A 24,162-nucleotide genomic window follows, 5' to 3' on the forward strand; every position below is an offset into this window, starting at 1 on the left:
GTGGAATCAAGGGTTATGGAGATAAGGCAGGAACAGGATCCTGATTAAGGATGATCAGCCATGATCATATTGAATGGTCGTGCAGGCTCGAAGGGCAGAATGGCCTACTCCTGCACCTATTGTCTATTGTCAGACACTCTCATCTCCTATTCCTCCATAACTCTCATTCTCTATGATCCTCATCATTCCTCCCTGTGTGACCTTCAACCTTTATCCCTCTGTGACACTCACCCTACAACCCTTAGTGACCCTCCCATTCCAACCCTCAGTGACCCTCCCTCTCCAACCCTCAGTAATTCTTCCTCTCCAACCCTCAGTGGCTGTCACTCTATATTTGTCTATGTTCCTCTCCCTCCCATCCCCTACTCACTCTCATCTTCCATTCAATTGTGACTATTTTTCCTTCACTCTCTATCTATCAGCGACTGTTCTTGCACAATCTGTAAGAATATCAGTACGTTCAAATCTTGCAGCTTCTCCTTTCTTATTGGGTTGGAAAAGTACTGTTGCAGAGAGGTCTCCTGCACATGCTGTTGAAACCCTTTCCCATCTCTGCTCTTCACATTGCCTTTATTCAGAAAAATAAAGTTCCCTATATCATTGCCAGCACCTGCACAATGTTGGCAATGCAACAAGGAACCTTGCAAGAGAATTAGGGGAATGAATTTGTGGCTCCGACACTGGTATGGGAGGAGTAGGTTCTTATCTATAGGGCCACAGCATCAGTACAGGGGAAAGTGGGATTCATTCTGTTAGGATGATCTATGCCATTCTGTGCTGAGACCAGTGCTCTAGCCCACTGTGAATCTAGGGAAATAAAGAGGATTTTAAACCAAATAGTTGGGTCAAGAAAACAAATTTGGGAAGATGGTAAATCAAAGGGTAGAGACAATGTGATTGAGAAACATGTTAACATGGGAAATGGTAACCAGACCATGGCAAGAAGGGAGAGAGATCACAAACCTAAGAGTATGTCAACAGATAAGGCTAGAGTCTGCAAAAAGGACGAAGTAGAGGCTCCATTTCTGAATGCATGCAGCCCTTGAAACAAAACAGATTAACTGAGAGCACACATATAAATAAAACATGTATGATCTGATAGTTATTATAGAAATATAGGTACAGGGTGACATAGATTGGGAACATGACAATTGAATGAGACAGGAAGCACAGGAGTAAATGAAAGTGAAGAGGTGGCGTTGTTAGCTAATTATTGTATTTGTACAATAGAGACAGATGATCTAAGTTCAGGAAAATAGGAAGTGGAAATAGTTTGGGTCAGGATGTGAAATGATAAAAGCAAGAAGGAAGTGGTGTACAGCCCCCCCCCCCACCCCCCCCCCCAACAGTGACCACATGGTGGGAGGGGGTGGGGTACATAAATGGAGAAATAATGGGAGCTTATCAGAAATGCAGAATGATCATCATAGGAGATTTTAATTTGCTTACAGACTGAAAGATTCAGATGGGAAAAGATAGCCTCCTTTCATAAAATGTTTCAGTATAGTTTCTTACAATATATTCAGAATCATAGAATCCCTCCAAAGAGCATCCCAGCTCCCTGCACCCAGTAACTCTTCATACCCTATGGCTAATCCACCTAACGTCACATCTCTGGATTGTGACAGGAAATCAGAGCACCTAGAGGAAATTCAAACAGACACAGGGAGAATGTGTAAACTCTACCCAGCCAGTCACTCCAGGGTGGAATCAAATACAGATCCATAGCACTGTGAGGCAGCGGTGCTAGCCACTAACACATCATGCCATCCAGAGCTAGCCAGTGAGATGCCTACACTAGACTTGGTATTGTGCACAGATAGAATTAAACACAGGTTACTGGTTGGAAGATTAGGCGGAATATTAAAAAAAAGAATGACCAAATAAGGAAGGAAAAATTGGAGTCCGAGAGAAAGCTAGATAGAAAGATAAAAACAGGCAGTAAACATTTCTGCAGATATTTCAAAAAATTACCAAACTGAATCTGGAGATTTGATAATGGGAAATCAAGAAATTACATATTAATAGCATTGGTATTTTGCATCAGACTTCACTGTGGAGAATTAAAGCAACACTCCAGAAATAGCTTTAAATCAGAGAAGGAGGGAGGAACTTGAGAAAATTACAATCACCAGGGAAGTTTGTTGAGAAAATTGTTGGAGCTGTAAGTTGACAAATCCTCTAATGGACTTCATCCTAGGGTCTTCAAAGAAGTAGCTAGTAAGATATTTAATGCATGGGCGTCAGTTTTGAAAATTCTGTAGACTTGGGTTAAGTTCCATTTATTAAGGAAATAGCGTATGTTCTTCAAACAGGGAGACAATAAACAGGAACCTACAGGCCAGTTAGATTCACATCTATCATTTGAAAAATGTTAATAGTTATCAATGAGGACATTATAGCAGAGGACCGAGAAAAAAATCAAGGCAATCATACAGAGCCAACATATTTTTGTGAAAGGGAAAGGGAAATCGTGTTTCACCAGTTTATTGCAGTTCTTTGAGAAAGCAACACGTGCAGTGGATAAAGGGGAACAGGATTATGTGTTGTATTTCCATTTCCATAAGGCATTTGACAAGATGCCACACCAAATGTGACTGTGGAAGACCAATGTCATTGTGTAGTGGGTTAAGTATTGGCACAGTTAGAGGATTGGCTGGGTTAACAGTGAGTAGAAAGTAGGCTTAAGTGGGTCATCATCTAGTTGGCAGGATGAAACATCTTCATCACAGGGATCAATGCTGAGGCCTCAACATTTTAAAAAGTACATGAATGATTTAATTGAAGGGATCAAAGTTACTTAACAAAGGGATCAATGATATTAAATTTGCTGGTGACACAAAGTTTGTTCGTAAGGTAAGCTGTGAAGATGGCAACACAGGGCAATGGAGTATATTGTGGGAAAATGTGAAATTGTCCATTTTGGCAAGAACATTAAAGAAAGGATGGTGAGAGATACAGAGGCCTGAGGTGCAGAGCGATCTGAGTGTCCTCTTGCATGAATTGTAAAAGGTCGGTATATGGGTACAGCAAATAATTAGGAAAATTAGTAGAATGTTTATATTTTATTGTGAGGGAATTGAATACAAAGGCTGGGAGAATATGCTTCTTGTATGGCATTGGTGAGACCGCATCTGCAGTATTGTGTACAATATTGGTCACCTTGTTCAAGAAGGATGGAAACGTGTTGCAAGCAGGTTGGAGAAGGTTTAATGGGCTAATATCAACCATGGAAAGATTGTTTTATTCGGAAAGGTTGGAAAGATTATGTTCATATCCAGGGCAAAAGTGAGGACTTCAGATGCTGGAGATTAGAGTTGAGATTATAGAAGATTCCTGATGAAGGGCTTTTGCCCGAAATGTCAATTTTCCTGCTCCTCGGATGATGCCTGACCTGCTGTGCTTTTCCAGCACCACACTCTTGACTAGGTCCATATCCACTCGAATTTAGATGCAGAGGTGTCATATAGTCATAGGGTCATCCAGCGCAGCAACAGACCCTTCAGTGCAACTAATCCATGCGGAGCATAATCCCCAAACCAAACTGGTTCCACTTGCTTGCACTTGGCCCATATCCTTTCAAACTTTTCCTAATCATGTACTTATCCAAATGTCTTTTAAATGTTGTAACTGTACCAGCATTCACCACTTCCTTTGCAAGTTCTTTCTACACATGAACCACTCTGTGTAAAGAAATTGCTCCTTGTGTCTTTTTAAAATCCTTCTCCTCTCACTTTAAAACAACTGCCCCCAGTCTTGAAATCCCCCAATCTAGGGAAAAGACACCTGCCCATTCGCCTTACCGATGCCCCTCATGATTTTATAAACTTCTGTAAGGTCACCTCTCAACCTCCTACACTCCAGTGAAAGAGGTCCTAGCCTACCCATAGCTCAACCCCTCTGTGCCTGGCAACATCCTGGTAAACCTGTTCTGAACCCTCTCCAGCTTAATAATATCCTTCCCACATCAGTACGACCAGAACTGCAACCAGTACTCCAGAGGAGGTTTCACCAACATCTTATACAAACTCAACATAATATCCCAGCTCCTATACTCAAAAGGTCTGAGCTCGATTGAAGCATATAAAATCTTGAAGTGCCTTGACAGTGTGATTGTGGACAGGATGCTCCCATTTGTAAGAGAATGTAGAACTTTGTGTAACTGTTTAAAAATACAGGGTTGTCTATTTGAGACAAGAATGAGGAGAAGGTCATGAGGCTTTAGGATCATCTTCCTCAGAAGGCAGTGGGTAAAAGGTCTTTGAATACTTTGAAGGCAGATATAAATAGATTCTTGGGGACAGGGTTGTCAGGGGTAGGCAGGGGATGTAACTTGAATTTACAATTAGGTGAGCCATGATCTTATTGAATGCTGGTCCAGGCTTGAAGGCTGAATGGCCTACTCCTGCTTTTGACTCATATGGTTATATATTTGTATATAATGCACTTATGTGCATATTGCATTGTCAACAAATGTGTTCCATTAAGTGCTCACTTCTACTTGCCACATTGTAATGCTGAATACATAGATGTGTTAATGTGTTTAAGTGTCAGTGTGAAGCAACAGAAGACTGACTTCTATGAAGGCTCTTGTGGAGGCAATTCTTTCGAAGTGGAGAGATCAAGAATAATGATTTGGTCATGAACTGTTTTTACCTAAACTCCACTCGCTGGCTCTAAAATTAATGGAAAGAGCAGACAGAATGATTTGGAAACATTCAGTGAGAGTGACATCTTAAAGTATCCAGTTGTTGTTGGCAAATAGAGGCATTGTATTTAAAGAGCTGAACTCATGCTTTTCAGCTTTTGAATGATGGGAAATCAATGAAAGGCTCTCTCCATAACATCCCTGTGCTACACTGATGATGGACATGCCAAAGAAGGTCCACTGAACCCTTTCCAGGGCACAGAATAGATCGTTTCTCTTAGAGGTCTAATTTGTGCAGAGTTATCTTTGTTTAAATTCCTTTCTGTGGATGTGGCTGCAGAATTGGTGGTCTGGTGATTTTGATGAAAGACTGTTCTTGGTTGATACTGGAAATAGAACGTAGAACGTTACATCGCAGTACAGGCCCTTCAGCTCTCGATGTTGCACTGACCTGTGAAAATAATCTGATGCCCATCTATCCTACACCATTCCATTACTATCCATAAGTATGCCCAATGCCCATTTAAATGCCCTTAATGTTAATGAGGCTACTACTGTTGCAAGCAGGCCATTCTATGCCCCTCCTACTCTCTGAGTGAAGAAACTATCCCTAATATTTGTCCTAAATCCATCACAAATGAAATGAAATGAAATGAAATAACTGTTTGACAATAAAGGAACATTGAAGCTTCTGTGATTTGACCTAATTCTACAGTTGTAGCCAATCAGGCAGGAAGTACAAGAGGATAGGAACAGTTACTGCTGACAATCGGCTGTGAAAGGAGGACCAATATTTATCTGGGACCATGCTGTGCCCAAAACATTACCTTTTTCATATTCTGGTGACAGCATTAAGAATCATTATCATTTGTCAATTGTGGTAATTGTTTGAACTGTAGGCTCAGATTAAAAGGGAAAGAAAAGGACAAGGTTCCACGTGGAACAAAACAAAATTCGACGAGAATAAATCAATAAAATGTTCACGACAAGGAAAAGAACCAACAGAAAGACTTGGCTATAATCAGAAATTTGCTACTCTGCTTTGCTTTCTTATCTCTGTAAGTGGATGATTGTAAAATTTAATCATGAGACTCTAAGGGAAATAGTATTTGCATATACTGAAAGCAATTTGGGATGCCCATTAGGTGAATTGATATAATGAGAATGTGGAAACCCAATAAAAGCAGTGCGCAGGCAATGAAAAGAGTGGTTTAGAGGAATAAACAAGTTGATTTTATAGACTGTGAAGAGCTATTTCCAAAGCGATTACAGGAGGAGGCTTTTCACCAAACCAGATTCAAAAAGGGGTTAAATTATACATTAAATAACTGAATGTTACAATCTACATCAGCTAACCACAAAACAAAATCTGGAAATCAGATAGTGAAGTGTTTTGGTGAAGGATGCAAAGATTTGGATTGCTGGATCATAACCGAAAGACTGCAAGCAGACTAATTTTATTTTGGACTGATGCCTGTGATAATGAGAATGCCATTGTAATTTGTCACTGTTGGCGTGATGGAAGCATTGAAAGTGATCTTGATGGATTTAATGGAAAATTATTTGAGAATTGCAATGAAAGGAAATGGGAGAATCTGGAATCAACGCAGATACCTATGGCTGATCTGGATTAAAACAGGGGTGCCTGGCTACACAGCTGTAATGTGCTGTAGAGCTCATTATTAGTGTCTTCACCATGGGGAAAGGAATTTTTTGACTACACTACACAGGATGATTGATGGAACATGAGGTATCTTGTATTGGGAGAAAGGAATACATTGAATTACACATCATATGCTTAATTTGGTGAACAATCTATTTTACACCAGCCAAATTAAAACATTTGGGAATAGAATATATAAAATATAAGAAATGGGATCCATTACATTAAGGAAATTCAAACAATAATTTATGATTGGATGAAGCATGCTGGAGGTCATGGAGCTGACAAAACATACACGTGTGAGGCAATAGAAAGCAGATTTTTTTTCTAGTTCAAGGTGGGCAATGCAAGAATATCAATATATTTGTGCTTTTATTTCCTTCCAACAGTGATAAAGATGGGATTGTTTAAAATAATATCCTGGAAGTACTTGCCTTTTCCCCTCAATGATGCCAGTATCAGAAGAGGATGTATTTTAGCAACAAGGATATTGAAATACGTATTAAAAAAATTGGAGAAATATTGAGCACAAACAATTAAGAGGGGAACTTGTGATTTTTTAAATTAAACATGGCATTTTATTCATAGTTGGTGACGGTAGAAGGCTTGCTGCAATATATAAAACAATATACTGCTATGAGATCCTGCATCAAAGGTCATTTACAACACAGCTATGGCTCAGAGAAAGCAACAATTGGTGGTGTCAACATGGTGTGAAAAGGCATGGACCATCTCTAGCCCCAACCCTAACTCATCTCCTTTGCCAATCAACTCAAATGTCTTGGTGACCTAAAATGTCAGGCAGTGCTGCACTCTGCATGAAAGAGACCATGAAGGAAGTGATTTAAAAAGAGGCAGCTTTATGATGGGACAGAGTGGGAAGGTGCTGTCTTCAGGAGTCACAGGCATGAAGCCATCTGCATGAGTCCTCATTAAAATCAATACATGAGTCAGATGTGAGCTTAATGTGCAGAACTTTGATTGGGTGCTTAGGGTGTTTAAGATGCTTTCTCAACAATGAACAAAGCAAAATATTAGTTATGCTATTGACTATCTGTATGAATCTGTTTAAAATGTAAAGGCATGAATAATATTCTTCATCCATTTGATGATCTGACCTCACCAACTCTCCAGCCCTTCAGTAGCTGGATATCCATTAACCTCTGCCCTATGTTTGATTCTCACTTCTCATCTTCCATTAACCATGCCTCACTATCAGTTATCGCTCTTCCTGGACCCTCCAATCCTGGAACACTGGTCAATTGAAGTCTTGGGCCATCCTCCAACTCCTAGTTTTTCCACTATCATTTTGCTTCTCTGACATCCAACACTGGGTGAACGGATATCATTGTACATCTAATTAGATATTGAGAAATGTGAAGTCATTGTCCAATTCCTTAGTGACAGACTCACTCCTCAACCACTGACTGTATCACTCTCCCCAGCGGTTGTATGAGGCTAGTTTTAACCTTGGTGTCACATTATGATGCTGAGTTGAGCTTCTGGTCACAAACCTATACCCTCAGTGAGACTGGCTACATCCACCATTGTGAGATGGCGTAACAATTCTGCCCCCCACTTCAGCTCATCCACTGCTGAAACCCTCACCTATACTTTTGCTATGACTAACTGAGACTATTATCATATCGATATTCCACATTTAACTCTCCACAAAATAGATATTGTTCAATTTTGTATGTCCTAACTGGCACTAAGTGCCCTTGACATATCAGCCTGTGCTGACTGGTCTGCATTGGGTTATGCTTAGGTAATGAATCCAATTTAAAACACTCATCTTTTTGTAACCCTCTCTAAGATCTCACCCATCCTACACCTATCTGTGTAAACTCCTGGCCCTGGATTCCTCCCAATCTCTGTAAACATCCCTAGCCCCTATAGCCCTCCCTATCTCTGTAAGCTCCTCCAGCCCCAACAATACTCCCTGTCTCTGTGAGCTCCTCCAGCCCTACAATACTCCCTATCTCTGTAATCTACTCAGCCCCTACAACATTCCCTATCTCTGTGAGCTCCTCCAGCCCTACAATACTCCCTTTCTCTGTAATCTCCTCAGCCCCTACAACATTCCTCATCTCTAAGAGCTCCTCCAGCCCTACAACACTCCGTATCTCTGTAATCTCCTCCAGCCTCTACAACCCTCCCTTATCTTTGTAACTTGCACAAGTCTCTACAATTCTCCCCAATATCTGTAGCCTCCTCCAGCCCTGAAAACTATCCCTCCCCATCTCTACAAACTCTTGCAGACCCTCTAATTCTCAAGATTTCTTAAACTTCTTCCAGACTCAACAGCTTTCCTATCTCTGTAACATCCTCCATCTCTGATGACACTCCCGAAGTCTGTAATCTCCTCCATCTCCACCTTTATAAACCATTCCAGACTCTATAACTCCTCTGCACTTTTTAAACCCCCTCCAATTTCCATTACCCTTCCTATCTCTGTAACTTTTGCCACCCTCACAACCATCCAAAGATATTTATTTTACACAAGCACTTATTTTCAGGGGAACTGTTACTTTTAGTGTACCTTTTACTTTCCCTTCGGGGATGGCTGGAAAGGTGATAGGAGGATTCTTGAGCTAATTATCAGCCCTTTGAACCACATCATGATCACTCCTTCAGTAGTCAACAAGTCCTGGCATAGAATTTGAACCTGGATCCAATCTTCAGGAAGTCGATTATCCCTGGTGATCTCCCTTCCAAGTGCTGACAAGGGTAAATTTATTTAGTTTCTCGTATTAGGTGAGGTTGGGGTGTTTTCACACTAGAAAGTTCTTCCATTGGTGAACAGTAAAGGAATTAAGGGTAATGCTGAGCAGGTGGGTATGTGGAGCTGAGTCCATGAAAAGATTAACCATGATCTTGTTAAATGGCAGAGCAGGCTGGAAGGTCCAGATGGCCTCCTCCTGCTACTATTTCTTACGGTCTTTTGTTCTAACGTTCATTCTTCCTTTCACTGAGAAACTCAGTTAGCGCCAAGTGCAGGCAAAGTTTCAACAATCATTGTAGTGCCAGAGGGATGGAGAAACAAATGAAGGGACGATTCTGTGCCAACAAATTGGGCTTTAAAAGCCAATTATGGATTTTCCAGCTAATTCACCAACTTGCTGGCTTTGATGGGTATCAAGGGAGACCTGGCATCTTGATTTGGGAACCATTTTATAATGTTACGAAGAGCTCTTTCCCCTCCAGGAACTATCCCAGGAAGCTACGACAGCAAGAAACAAACTTATTATCTTTGTTCCAAGGGCTCTCCTTGAAGGTGTCTTTTTGGTTTTTCAGGGCTTTTTTTTTCATTCTCACGAATACATTAGGTGATACAAACACTTAGTAGCAGATGCATAGCTTCTGCATCTGTGTTCATATATGAAATATTTGAAGTCAGAAGCAGAAGTAGAAGAATTCACCAATAACTTCAATAATTATCAACCATCCAGAGAACTTAAAGCTACAACACACCATGGAAACATTGCATTTTTTGACATCACATTAGTATTTAAAATGACGCATGACAACAGGCAAAAGTTAACAGCAAGAGTGTTCTTTTGCACACACAACTCCACACGCAAAAAAGCCATTATTTCAAAAACAGACTGGTGATATCACAGCTAACACATTTTCATCATATTTGCACAAAGGTGAGTGATTTTAATCAGGGAGGTACCACCATTTTTTACTACAACCTAATTTCAACTTCAGATTTAAATGTAACAATTGATGTGATCATTACAATAGCAAACACTACATTTCCTTGGTATGCAGCCTTAAACTAGACATTCCACATGCATTTTCAAAGGATATGCAACCATAGTGATTTCAAGATTTTCTGGCTCTCGGTTAGCTGAGCATTTACTTTTGACAGGTTTGAAACTGTTCTCTCTTCTTTGCAGTCTCTTGCTCAACAAAATTCTCCTCCTGTAGCCATCTCGCAAAAATGCCACTTGAACGTGCCTTCTTCCTTCCCAAATCTTGTAGCCTTCTTCTCCCCACCTCCCAGTACACTTGCAACAGCGTTCTTCCTGCATCCCCATGGGACCCTCCTCCTCTTCTGCTGGCCAGCACTTCCCAGCCAAATCCCTCCTTGGACTTGGCCCAATAACTCATCCCATGTTCAATTTCCATCACCACTTCTAGTTGCTTCCCAACTGTTTAGCCACTCCTCCAATCACAGATGGCTTCCTTCCAATGTTGACTAGTGATTGGTAGTGAGAACATGAGAGGGCCAGCCTGTGATTTGATGTTCAGCTTGATTCTCTGCTAGGTTTGCCCCCCCCCCCCACGCACACGCACACGCACACTGACTTTTTGTCACTTATTTTGGGGATGTCATTGCTGCCTTTCCTCCACACTTCCTGTGTATTTTGGAGGCTGTAGGAGTAGTGGCCATTCGGCCCTTTGGACATGCTTCATCTTGGATTGGACATTGTTGATCTGATTATGGTCCTAACCACACTTTCCTGTCTTGCCCAAAACCATGGCCTACACCTCTTAACTTTTGTCTTTGTCTTTGTCTATCTATCTATCTATCTATCTATCTATCTATCTATCTATCTATCTATCTATCTATCTATCTATCTATCTGTCTGTCTATCTGTCTATCTATCTGTCTATCTATCTATATCTATCTATATCTATCTATCTATCTATCTGTCTATCTATCTATCTGTCTATCTATCTATCTGTCTGTCTGTCTGTCTATCTGTCTGTCTGTCCAGAACAAGATTGAGTTCTGTATTAAGGGTATAATTCAGAGCCGGAAGTGTAACTGACAAACACTTCACATGAGCCTGAGTGTCTCAGGTGCTGTCTCTGATCCAAAACCGGTCAGCTCTAAAAGACGTGAGCCAAGTGTACAGAGACAGACAGAATACAGAGAGACAGAGAGAGGTGGACAGACAGAGAGAGAGAGAGAGAGACAGAGAGAGAGAGAGAGAGAGATGGACATAGGGACTGAAGACAGAGAGAGACAGACACAGACAGACATACATACATACATACAGAGAGAGATGGACAGAGAGATAGACACAGAGACAGATGGACAGACAGAGACCGACATACAGAGACAGAGAGACAGACAGATGGACAGGCAGACAGACAGAGATGGACTGAGGGACAGACAGACAGAGACAGAGAGGCAGACAGATGGACAGAGAGACAGACAGGTGGACAGAGAAATAGATAGATGGACGGAGAGACAGAAAGATGGACAGACGGAAAGAGGCAGATGGACAGAGAGACAGAAGGAGACAAGAAGACAGAGAGCGAGACATAGGAATAGAGAGAGAGAGAGAGTGTGTGGGTGTGTGTGTGTGTGTGAGAGAGAGATGGAGAGAGAGAGAAACAAGCAGCAGACAGAGAAAGATAGACAGACAGACAGGCAGGTAAGACAGAAAGACACAAGCGGTAGTAGCAGCAGCCGTTTACAGAGGACCCGGCTCCAACCGGGAGACTGAGCCCGTGCTTTGCAGGAGAGCTCCCGGATCCCAGCCCTGAACGGCTGAGCGAGCAATTTCACCAAAGAAATGCATTCGCCCCTGTGGATCAGTCTGGGCTGCGGGAACTTGGAAACCAATAAAAGTTGACTTTTTTTTCTCTGCACGGCCCCCACAACCCTCACAACCCAACCATCTCTCACCTTTGTGTCTTGCCTTTGGAACTGCTTTTTAACTTCCCTCCCGACAGCCGCGGGTTTTGCAGTGGTTCTCAGTTCCAGCGCCGCTGGCTGGAGAGTTTAACATTAGGGTTTCTCTAGTCCGGTCCTGGTCAGTCTTTAGCTACAGGCTATCCTAGCATTGCTCCCCCCAGTCAATCTTCAACAGCCCTTTCTCGTTTGTTCTGGGATTTTTTTTTTTTTGGTTTCGCCTTCCTCTCTCAGCCCCTGAGTCCGGAGCCGGGAGAGCCGGACTGTTCAGGTGCACCGACCCATTGCGGAGCCGAAGCTGGGGCGTGCGGGCGAGAGAAACCGGGAGAATTATATCCTGCAGCGTGAGGAGGGGCGGGCGCAGGGCTGAGGCAAGATCCCCCGGGGAGGGGATGGGGAGCTCGGGTGGGATTTTCAAGGCTGAAACCAGGCCGTCTGTCTGACCAGCCAAGTCCCTCAACGGCTAGTCATGATGATCAGATCAATGGCGAATTACCCCCCCCCCCCTGAAACTGACCAGCCCCGAATTAATTCTGAAACTGACCAATGCTAATTAATTCTGAAACTGACCAGCCCCGACTTACTCCCGAAACTGACCAGCCCCGAATTGCCACTGAAACTGACCAATGCTAATTAATTCTGAAACTGACCAGCCCCGAATTAATTCTGAAACTGACCAGCCCCGAATTAATTCTGAAACTGACCAGTCCGACTTACCCCTGAAACTGAGCGGTCATGAATAATCTTGAAACTGAGCGGTCCGAAATACTCCTGATACTGACCGGCCCCGACTTACTCCTGATACTGACCGGCCCGCTAAAACCGCTGAAACTGACCAGTCGGAATTAATCCCGAAAGTGACCAGTCCTGAAACACTGCTGGTGGTGCTTGGGGGCGAAGGATTCCTGAAAGCGACCAGCCAGTGCCGACCCGGGCCTGAAACCGAACTGTCAAACTTCAGGCGGTAATGTGGGGTCTGTGAAGAGAGCAGACTGTCTCTGAGACTCCAGGGGTATCAGCCGGAGACCGGAGAGGAGCCGAGCTACCCTCTCTCTCTCTGTTAGCCTAGTTTGTGGTCTATCCGTCTTGGAGAGGGACCTGATTAAACCAAGTCAAAGCGCCCTGCCTCTCCCTCAATCAGCGTCACTGAAGATATATGCTGTTTTTGTTTAAGAAAAGCTCTTACACTGGAGAATTTTGACCTTGCAACGGGGAGCTGTCCCAAGTCCTTGATTCTGAAGACCAGGCGCCGACTTGCCAGCGGTTTCTTTATCTTTGATGAGCATTCGCTCCGCGCCCCCTGCTGAAGGAGAGATGCTTAGCCCGTCTCCCTGAGCTCATGATGGCTTCTCAAGTCCATCAACTTCCCAACTGTCTTCCAGCCCCTCCCTTCCTCTTGTTTCCTTTCTATCTCACCGCCTCCCCCTCTCTTTTGAGAGGCTCTGGAAGTCGAACAGGACAGAGAAACAGGGCAACATACCCAACAGGAGCCATGGAGAACGGGCAAGAGAGTGGACTAACTGGACAATGTTTTCAGCTCAAATGGTCCCAGGGCTTATTATGCTTGTTATGTCAGCACCCGACATCCCATTCATTTCTACAGTACCATCACCCCTGATAGTTCAGCTCTGTGTGTTCCAGCAAACTTCAGTCCTCACACCAAGTGGTGTCAACTCAAGTGTCAGTCTGGCTTGAACATGGCCCAGCTTCTGTCATTGGACAATAGGCGCAGGAGTAGGCCATTCGGCGCCCTTCGAGCCAGCATCACCCTTCGTTATGATCATGGCTGATCATCCACAATCAGTATCCTGTTCCTGCCTTATCCCCATAACCCTTGATTCCACTATCATATTACCAAAGCGAAAAAAAAAGGAACTTTGGTTTCTCCTGTGAAATCGGCCAAGGTGGGAATTAAGTCCCCACCCCTGGTCTGATTCATAGGATTACAGATGTAATGAATAATCAGTGTAACTCCTGTTTCTCTGAGCCAAATTCTAACGTGCAAGCTGTGACCATTATACATAACCAAATGATGCAGACTAATGATCAACATCTTGCCTCTGTTTGCCGTGTTACATTGTTACGAAAGCATGTATTCATTTGAATGTGTGTTCAGTTGACCATTATGTAATATACAGGAGGGAGCGCTTGATACAACATTGGTTCAGATTTTTCTTTCAGGGATTGTTGCACTCTTGACTGTTTATTTTTCTAAATCTCCTGTTTTTTTTCTTTCTCAAAAACCCCCCACACTACCACCTAACTGTGGTAATGCTTATATTTTCCCCAGCATCCATGTTATGTGTGTGCAGGTGTGAGACACAGTGAAAGACACAAGGTGTATGAATCTTTATTCAATTCCCACCACCAGGAAGAAAGAAAACACCCAAGTGGCCAGTGACAAGTAGTGCCCTTCACATCAAAGGGCAATGCTGTGTGATCAAACAGTGAAGGGGGGGAGGCACAGGGATTAAGTCAAAATAGAGTTGGAGGGGGAAATAATACACTCCAATCCCTATGGTGCCCACCTTTCCCTGAAAATCTCAAGGATGTTCGTGGATACCGCGTGCTCCTTCTCCAAGGACGCCCGGGCTCTGACACACTCGCGGAAGAGGGTCAGGCAGTCGGCCATAAGACTGCACTCTAGCTGTGCGTTATTCAACCCACGAGACAAACACGTGCATTTATTATCAAGTTTGAGTAAACTCGAACAGTACGGTCACAACCAGGAGCCTCAGTTAGAATATTGAATGCTATATTAGAATCGGGTGAAGTGAAATGTGGTGGAGGAATTCAGAGCAGGACAAAAAAAGAGCTGTCCTATCCTGTCTTATTGTTGCTTTTAGAATTGCTGACTCGATTTGGACATTGCTGGCTAAACCACCATTTAATGTTGATCCTGAATTGGCCTTGAGAAGGTCGTGATGAGAGCTATGGAGCACTCACAACCTTACCCTTAGTTTGTTGTTGAAGGAAGACTTGCACGGGCCTCTAGGAACTAACCGAATCTGCTTCCTTCACCACACATCCCAAATGTATATGCTCCTCCCTCCTCAATGAAACCTTGTCCTTTGCACTGTGTGCACAGACATCCAGGTTATTACTAGTCTTCAGTGTCAACTAAAATAACAGCATGCACATATATCATATCTTTAGGGTAATAAAGCAATTCAAAGTACTTCCCAAAATTAAGCTCAATTTGACAACAGGCCGCATAAGGAGAAATGAGATCAGGTGAAGTGATGGAAAAGGTACATATTAGATAAAGGGAGAGAAGAGAGATGCAGGGGGGCATAGGGATGGAATTCCAAGGATTTGGGACAGATAGTTGAAACCATCATCACTATCAGTTGTAGGTGCTATACATTGGGGTTGTACAAGAGAGTCAAATCGAAAGAACGTTGATATCTTGGAGACCTTTCGAGTTAGATGAGATGATAGGGGTGGGAGGGACGAGGGAAGTTAGACCACAGAGGACATTGAAAACAAAGATAAGAAATTTAAAACTGAGCATTTCTGAAGCAGGGGCCAATATAGGTTCAAAGAAGACAGTGGGTGAAGTGTGAACAGATTTGGAGAGAGCTGGGATATAGGTAGTGTAGGTTTCTGCAGGTTCTAGCTTACAAAGGATGCAGTTAACACTTGGCATTGCAAACTGGAAGTGGGTGCTTTAGCTGACTGCAGCCGGACCGATTGATGGAAATGGGGTATTAATAATTAATTAATTGTTCCCAGAAGCTTTGTTCTGGGATTGGGATATGAGTGGAAGATTCAGGTCTGTTGCTTGGATATGTGGTGATGATGCCTGTGCTATTCTATCACATTCACAAACATCCACTCCCTCCACCACAGATGCTTAGTAGCAGCTGTGTACACAGCCTATAAGATGCACCACATCTAGAAGGACAAGGGCAGCAGATACATGGGAGCGCCGCCACTTGGAAGTTCCCCTCCAAGGCACTCACCATCCTGACTTGGAAATGTATCACTGTTCCTTCGCTGTCACTGGGTCAAAATCCTGGAATTACCTCCCTTATGGCATTGTGGGTTAATCCACAGCAAGTGGAGTGCAGCAGTTCAAGAAGGTCTTACCATCACCTACTCAAGGGCAACTAGGGACGGGCAATAAATGATGGCCAGCCAGCGACTCCCATGTCCCACAAATGATTTTAAAAACAACTTCCTGATTGACTGATGTTGGAGTGGGCAAAGAATTGCCTGGTAATCCAAACAACCACCTTATTCTTTTTGGTCACTAACTGAGAGGAGGAATAGGCATTACAGTCACTGATACTCCAGCCTGTCCTGCATAGTTAGCCATAGGCTTGTATATTTTTTCTGCAGGACCGAAGGGTCTGTTTCCATGCTGTACATCTCTATGACTCTATGACAAAGTGCCCCTAACTATGAATCTAGTTCTGAGATAAATGAAGTGGAATGTGGTTGAAGTGAAATGGTACAAAGAGAATTTGTGTTGATCTGCTGGTGACAAGTAACATGTAATCCAGCACTAGCTGGCCTGACTGAGATCAAGCAGGCCACCAGTCTCTATGGGAATGCAGCCTGTCTCTTCCATCTGCTCTGGGTACTGGTGCTTAGGGTGTCACATGGATACAAGGCTGGTTCGCAATATAGGAGAGCTTTTAAAAACAGTAATTGGCTGAAAGTGTAGGTCGTATTGTAAATTTTGATATTGCAACATCTCATTCAGATCTTTAAAAGAGAAGATCCCGTCTAAAATATTAATTCTTTACAAATTCCCCTGTTGGGAGTAAATTGCATAAGCTTGTGGCAACAAATAGAGACAACGCATATGGTATCTTTTCCTGGCCAATGTTTATCTCCCAAACAACACTAAGCCTCATTATCTTGACATTGATCTTGTTACTGTTTGAGATGGACAAGAAACAAATGTTCAAATTTTGTAAAATAAACTCAAATTTTTGCCTGGTGGCCATGTTCATGCTCTTCTGCCATTGGATCCTAATCAAAACCAGGACCCCTGCCTGATTTTCTACTGTCCATCATGGTGAAAGGGTGCAAATCCAGTATTCCAAGCACTTCCTTCTCAGCATTTTCATTAATAACATATTAAACAAGAGAAATGTTGTAAATGGTACTAACCTGAAATAATACTCGTAAGCAAGTTTTGAGAAGATTTGTAGCTCAGGTTGAGTTCTGGATGTAGGTTTGCTCGCTGAGCTAGAAGGCTCGTTTTCAGATGTTTCATCACCATACTAGGTAACATCTTCAGTGAGCCTGCGATTGAAGGGCTCGAAGGCTCACTGATGATGTTACCGCGTATGGTGATGAAACGTCTGAAAACAAACCTTCCAGCTCAGTGAGCAAACCTACATCCATAATACTCATAAATATAACAAACCTCTTCCACTGAAACAACAAACTGCCTTTCTCTTTTGTGTCTCCTGCGGTGAATTCCCATCAATTTCTTTAGAAAGAATCCCTACAGTGTGGAAACAGGCCATTCAGCCCAACAACTCCATACCACTCTCTGAGGAACATCCCACCCAGACTCATTCCTCCACCCCTATACCTGCATTTCCCATGATTAATCCACTTAACCTACACACTCCTGGACACCATGAGGCAATTTAGCATGACAAATCCACCTAACCTGCACATCTTTAGACTGTGGGAGGAAACTGGAGCACCTGGAGGAAACACATGCAGACATGGAGAGAATGTGCAAACTCCACACAGACAGTTGTCTGAAGCTGGAATCAAACCTGGGTCCCTGGCACTGTGAGGCAACAGTGCTAACCACTGAGCCACCATACCACCCCAATTTCAGGTTTATTCAAACATAAAAACCTGCTATTTTGTAGAAGATGCCAAGATTGATCCAGCATTGCAAATATTGAGTCATATTCTGACAATGAAAAGGATAGAATCATTGAGGATGATGTCTACTCAGTTTTATGGGCTTCATGGTGGTTGAATAGGCTGATTCTTGAACGACAGATCTTTGGGCAGATGGGACATGATGTCTTATGAGGTTGTGGGATCCAAAGTAGAGAATTTCTTTCCTTCTCTATGACTACTCATTCTCACCATTAAGACTTGCTGACTCAAAGCACAATGTAGCTCGATGGACAAGTTACCACCATTCTGAAGGATTAGTCTCGAGGTCCTCTCAGTCATTAGTTGCCGTGCTTCGAGGAGTGCTACAGAGCCTCTTTGAAGTGATTTCCTTGTCCTCCCTGGAGTACTGGCCATTTGCGAATTAAGGAAAAAAGGACCGGGAGTAGGAAATGCTTTTCAGCCATTTTGGACAGAGTGTCCATTTCAACTGATTTTGCCGCAGTGTTGTCTGAATACTTGCAGAGTTGACTTCAAGTATAACAAATGTGTTTGCACGATGATCTGCCCATCGAATCAGAGGAATGGGTGTTGGCATTTTTGTTAGAATTTCTCCTGTACCCCCCCCATGTGTTGCTGATATAATGTTTGGGTCTCAGTTCAGTACAGGAGTATGGTTGGGACAGCTCTCTTTAATTTAGGGAGACCTTTACTGCCAAACACACACTGCCATAACTTGAAGAATGCTGAGCTGGTGTGGCCGATTTGCACTTGATCTTGTTATCTTTGGCTGCCAAATTATGCTCAACATATTTCAGGATTTGGGAGAAATGTGGAACTCCGGTATGGCAGAAAAAATAGTAACTGTCTTGAAATTATGCTGCAGAAACTATCAAGGTATTTCCCTCTTGCTCACAGTCGGGAAAGTTCTGTCATGATCTCCTGAATTATCTATTTTCTGTGCTTGAGGAAATCCTGCCAGATACACACTGTGTCCTTGATTGTTCAGGAGAACATGACCTTTGTTGCTGGACAAAATCTGAGAAATAACACCAGGAACTTTCCATTGCATTAATCCCTCAGATTCTGTGAAAGGGATGAATAATTACATTATCAAATACCATATTGGACAAATACACAAATCAATTTAGGCTTACAGTAGGAATCCTTTGTTGTACCTAAAACCCAGCTCACGTAACTTCGTTTTAGTAAACAGTAGCTATTTAGCGGAATATATCAGAGATATTGATCATTCCCTGCTAACAGATAATAGCGTCTCCATTGCACTTTGATGAGCAATAAAGTTGTCTTTGGTGTAATATGCTTCAATCGGCTTCCAAAACGTAATGGATATAAATGAACCATTGAGGACCCATGATGCCTCTTTTGTAAATTTACATCCTGATGTTTTAATGTACTCAACAGACCAGGTGGTTTTGAATCCACCAACTGATCCAGTGTGGAATTTATTGGTTCACCAGATAAAATCAGCAAACACCACCAGCCATGCAGCTGAATCATTCATTTAATGAGCTTTTAGTGCCTGTAATTTTTGCAAGCAGAGAGGTCTGATACACTGCCACAATATGAGTCTGATGGTAAAATAGATATATCGCTGAATAATCTAGTAGCTGTGAATTCCAATTCTGTCACAGCAACTTGCTTGTTTGAGCTCAGTCAAACAGTATTCTGTTTAAAAGTTCATACCATTAGTATTATCTGTGGAGTGGTTCCACTGTGTTCCAAACCCAATGGACTTCTTGATGTTCTTTGCAGACGCAACGCTGCCATCTTTACCCAGCCTGGCCTCTATGTGATTGCAGATGCACAGCAATGTTGCTGACTCTCAGCATCTTCATGGCCTACCAAGTCACTCAGCTATATAAAACTGCTACAATGAGGTATAGTAAGCGTAGATCTGGACAGACCACCCTGTCACCAACGTAGGTAAAGGATTTAAGATCATAAAACCTAAGAAGTAGGAGATGTAGGCCATTTGACTATCACATTTTTCCCACCTTCAATGAGAATTGGCTGATCTGATAATCTCCTCTTCATCTCTGTCTCAGATGGACAGTTCATTCTGAGATTACACATTCTGGTGCTAGATTCTCCCACAGAGGGAACCAATCTCTCCATATTTACCCTGCCAAGCCCCCAAAAAATTGATATCTTTCGATTAGGTCTTCCATCATTCTTCTAAACACAATGAGTACAAGCCCAATTCACTCAAATTCTTACCATAAGAAAATCCCTCCATGGTCAGGATCAACCTAATGACCCTTCTCCACCTTCAATGTCACTATAGCTTTCCTTGGATAACAGGCCCAAAACAGTTCACAGTATTCCATCTGTCGGCTAACTAATGTATTGTATGGTTTTAACAGGAGCTCCCTATTTTCATTCTCTTTGAAATAAAGGTGAACCTTTCATTTACCTTCCCTGTTACCTGCTGTACTTGGATGGTAGATTTTTGTGATTCATAGATAAGAACCCTTAAATCCCTCTGCACTGCAGCATTCCCCCATTTAAATAATGTTCAACTTTTCTGCTCTTTCTGCAAAGGTGCATAATTTGACGTTTTCCCATACTCTATTCCATCAGTCAAATTTTTACCCATTCACTTAACCTACCTATATCCCTCTGTAGATTCTTTGAGCTACCCTCATGACTTGCCTTCCCCCTATTTTTGTGTCATCTATAAATTTGGCTAAAGTAAATTCACTTCGGTGATTGACATAATCAATGTATATTGTAAGTAATTGTGGCTCCAGCACTGATCTCTCTGGCACTCACTAGTTACAGATTGCTGGCCTAAAAATGCCTCCTTTATCCCAACTGTCTGAATTCCATTAGTTAACCAATCCTCTATCCTGTGCTTACAGAACATAGAACACAGAACAGGTGACAGTGAGTCCTGCAGATGCTAGAGATTAGAGTCAAGAGTGTGTTGCTGGAAAAGTACAGCAGGTCAGGTAGCATCCAAGCAGCAAGAAAGTCGACGTTTTGGGCAAAAACCCTTCATCAGGAATGAATGAACATACAGCACAGTACAGGCCTTTGGCCCTCAATGTTGTGCTGACCTTTTATCCTACTCTAAGATCAAACTAATCTTCAAACTCTACATTTTACTGTCATTCATGTGCCTATGCAAGTGTCTCTTAAACGTATCTGACTTTACTACCACCACTGGCAATGCATTCCACGCACCCACCACTCTCTGTGTAAAGAACCTACCTCTGACATCTCCCCTAAAACTTCCTCCAATCACCTAAAAGTTGTGATAGTCTCATGATAGCCACTTCTGCCATGACAAAAAGTCACTGGCTATCCACTCTATCTTTGCATCTCATCATCTTGTACACCTCTATCAAATCACCTCTCATCCTTCTTCGCTCCAATGAGAAAAACTCTAACTTCTTCAAACTTTCTTCATAAGACATGCCCTCCAGTCCAGGCAGCATCCTGATAAATCTCCTCTGCACTCTCTCTAAAGCTTCCACATCCTTCCTATAATGAGGCGACCAGAATTGAATACAATATTCCAAGTGTGGTCTAACCAGGGCTTTAGAGAGCTGCAGCATAACCTCGCAGCACTTAAACTCAATCCCTCTGCTCATGAAAGCCAATACGCCATACGCCTTCTTAACAACTCTATCTACTTGGGTGGCAACTTTGTGGGATCTATGGATGTGGACCCCACAATCCCACTGTCCTTCCACACTGCCAAGAATCCTGCCTTTAACCCTGTATTCTGCATTCAAATTCCACCCATCAAAATGAATCACTTTACACTTTTCCAGGTTGAACTCCATCTGCCACTTCTCATCCTGTCAATGTCCCGTTGCAAACTACAACAGCCTTCCACACCATCCACAACTCCACCAACCTTCGTGTCATCAGCAAATTTACTAACCCACCCTTCCACTTCCTCAACCAAGTCATTTATAAAAATCACAAAGAGCAGAGGTCCCAGAACAGAGCCCTGTGGACCTCCGCTAACTCCTCTGACTCCATGCACAAGTTCCCTCCATTATCCCTGATCGGCCCCACTCACTCTGGCCATCCTCTTGTTCCTCACCTAAGAGTAGAATGCCTTGGGATTTTCCTTAATGCTACCCAACAAGGCTTTTTCATGCCCCTTTCTAGTTTTCCGATGTCCATTCTTCAGTTCCTTTCTGGCTACCTTGTAACGGTCTATAGAGCTCTGTATGATCCTTGCTTCCTCATGTACTATCCCATGGGCTCTTATGTTATTAAATAGCTTCTTGTGTGGTACCTTATCAAATGGAAATCCAAATTTATTACAACTATTGATTTCCCTTTTACATCTTTTTCACAGACTTAACATTTTCCCATGGACAAACATTAAGCTAATTGGTCTATAGTTACCTGTTTTTCTTTTTGGCTCCATCCATTTTGAACAACACATTGGCAGTTTTCCAGTCCTTTGGGACTTTTCCAGAAGCTTACTACCAATACATCCATTATCTCTTCAGTTACTTCCTTTAAGACTTTCGGCTGCACCTTATTAAGACTAGGATAGTTTTCAGCCTTTAGCTGCATCCATTTCCCAGTACACTAGTGATATTTACTGTGTTTATTTCCCCCTGCTTTTGGATATCACAAAGGTGCACCCAGTCCATGAAATCCTGTCAATTTCTTCCCATGTGGGGACTTGCAACAGCATTACTACTCGTGAAGCAACTCAGAGTGGTCAAGCTCACAGAACCACATCTATCAGCCGGTACCTGAGACTTCCCCTTCACCATCTTTGGATATATTCTATCCAACCAAAACATACAGACACAAAGGAATGGCCAGAGGAGGCCTTAAAATAGACTCGAGACCCTATGAGTACCATGGTCAAACATCGCCAAGAAAACTTCCTTCAGTAACTACTCACACCCACGCCTTCCCTTCATCTCAACTCAGACTTCTGATTTCAGAAAACACCTTATCTCAACAGTGTTGGAGAAACAGCCTAAGATTGTAATCAAATGGTTCTTGTTTGCGGATTGGAATTGTTAGTGCCAGAAGAAATGGCTATTTCAAAACAGGGCACGAAGAATGGAAATCCTTTTTAGTTAGCATTTAGTTCCAATTAATGACTAAAGTGAGCTGAGCTTGTCAAGGTTGAATGGAGGGTTAAGTTGTTGTTCACTAGAAAGAAGAGAGATGTAACTTAGAGTGGCCTTATAGTACTTCTATTCAAAAAAACTGAGAAAATGGAAAAGTTTTTGAAGGAATTAAATTTGAATTCCAAGTGCTTGCCATGACCCTGTTTAAGAGAATCTTTGCAATGAGGAGTATGATTCCAATAGATCAAAGTGGTGTGGAAAGTGGAAGGATTTATTTTGAGAATCCAAGGTGTAAGAGATGGCTTTAGCCTGAAAGAATGCTTTAGAGAAAGAGACAACGAGGGAGGAGAGAAGGAGAGTGTGTCACACAAACCTGGAGAAGTCCAGAAGGCTAAAAAAAAGAGCAGCTTGTGAAACGGACTCATGTCAAAGGAAACACTTACAGGTTAAGAAGTCTAGCCAAAGTAAGGCAGGCAGGTACATTCATGATTCACTTTTACATATGTTAGATTTTAAGGAACAGAAGCCCAGTTAGTTATAATTAACTGAACAAGTGTTTGAAGAAGGAAGACAAACTATGAGTTTCATTGCAATGCAGGCATCCCAGAAGGAGCTACTGCCCAATGCTAATTTGAAAAGGTAAAGTTATGTTCGATCAAGGACCCACAGTTGCAACTACAGGTGTGTAATTATTGACTCAAACGAATTGGGTTCTTTAATATAACCAATAAGTGTGTTATTCAAATTTTTATCTTAGCAGCAAACAGAATGCTTATCCAAAACACTGCTGCCCATATGGGAACTTACTTCAAATCCCATTTGCCCATCATCCTTGGTCTTCATCGGCTCTCCATCTGAGAATGCTTTGATTTCAAAATTCTCATCCTTTTTGAAAACTCCTTCCAGGGCTTGGACCCTCACTATCTCTGTCACCTTTTCTAGCTCTACAACCTTTCCAGATTTCTGTGCTCTTCAGTTCCACCCTCTTGCCATCTCCTGACTTCATTGCCTCATCATTGGTGGCCATAATGTGAAATTCCCATCCTAAACCTCTTCACATCTCATGCCCAACCTTTAAGACTCTGAGTTAAAACCTACTTCCTTGGACAAGCCTTTCTCATTTGGAAGTTGCTTACTGTGAAATTTAATTTGGTTTCATTCCTGTGAAACATCTCCAGATGTATTACATTATAGTCAGTATATAAATGTAATTTGTAGTTGCTGACTTTATTTGAGATTCAGACAATGAGTGCAATGACAATTTATAATAAGTAGAACTGAACTGATACTGAGC

General features: G+C 42.4%; 1 protein-coding gene across 9 annotated transcripts in view; it reads right to left on the reverse strand.

The window, feature by feature from the left end:
- Nucleotides 1-13,231, reverse strand: part of fam163aa (family with sequence similarity 163 member Aa) — a 165,295-nt gene extending 152,064 nt beyond the window's left edge. For 5 of the 9 annotated variants that reach the window (XM_072573503.1, XM_072573498.1, XM_072573505.1 and 2 more), the window contains exon 1: nucleotides 11,962-12,028. The gene's annotated coding sequence lies outside the window, so the exon portion shown is untranslated. The other 4 variants (XM_072573507.1, XM_072573501.1, XM_072573506.1 and 1 more) reach the window with 2 other exon arrangements.
- Nucleotides 13,232-24,162: the final 10,931 nt, after the last annotated feature.

This window comes from Chiloscyllium punctatum, chromosome 7 (genome assembly GCF_047496795.1).
Source record: "Chiloscyllium punctatum isolate Juve2018m chromosome 7, sChiPun1.3, whole genome shotgun sequence".
Classification (NCBI taxonomy): Eukaryota; Metazoa; Chordata; class Chondrichthyes; order Orectolobiformes; family Hemiscylliidae; genus Chiloscyllium; species Chiloscyllium punctatum.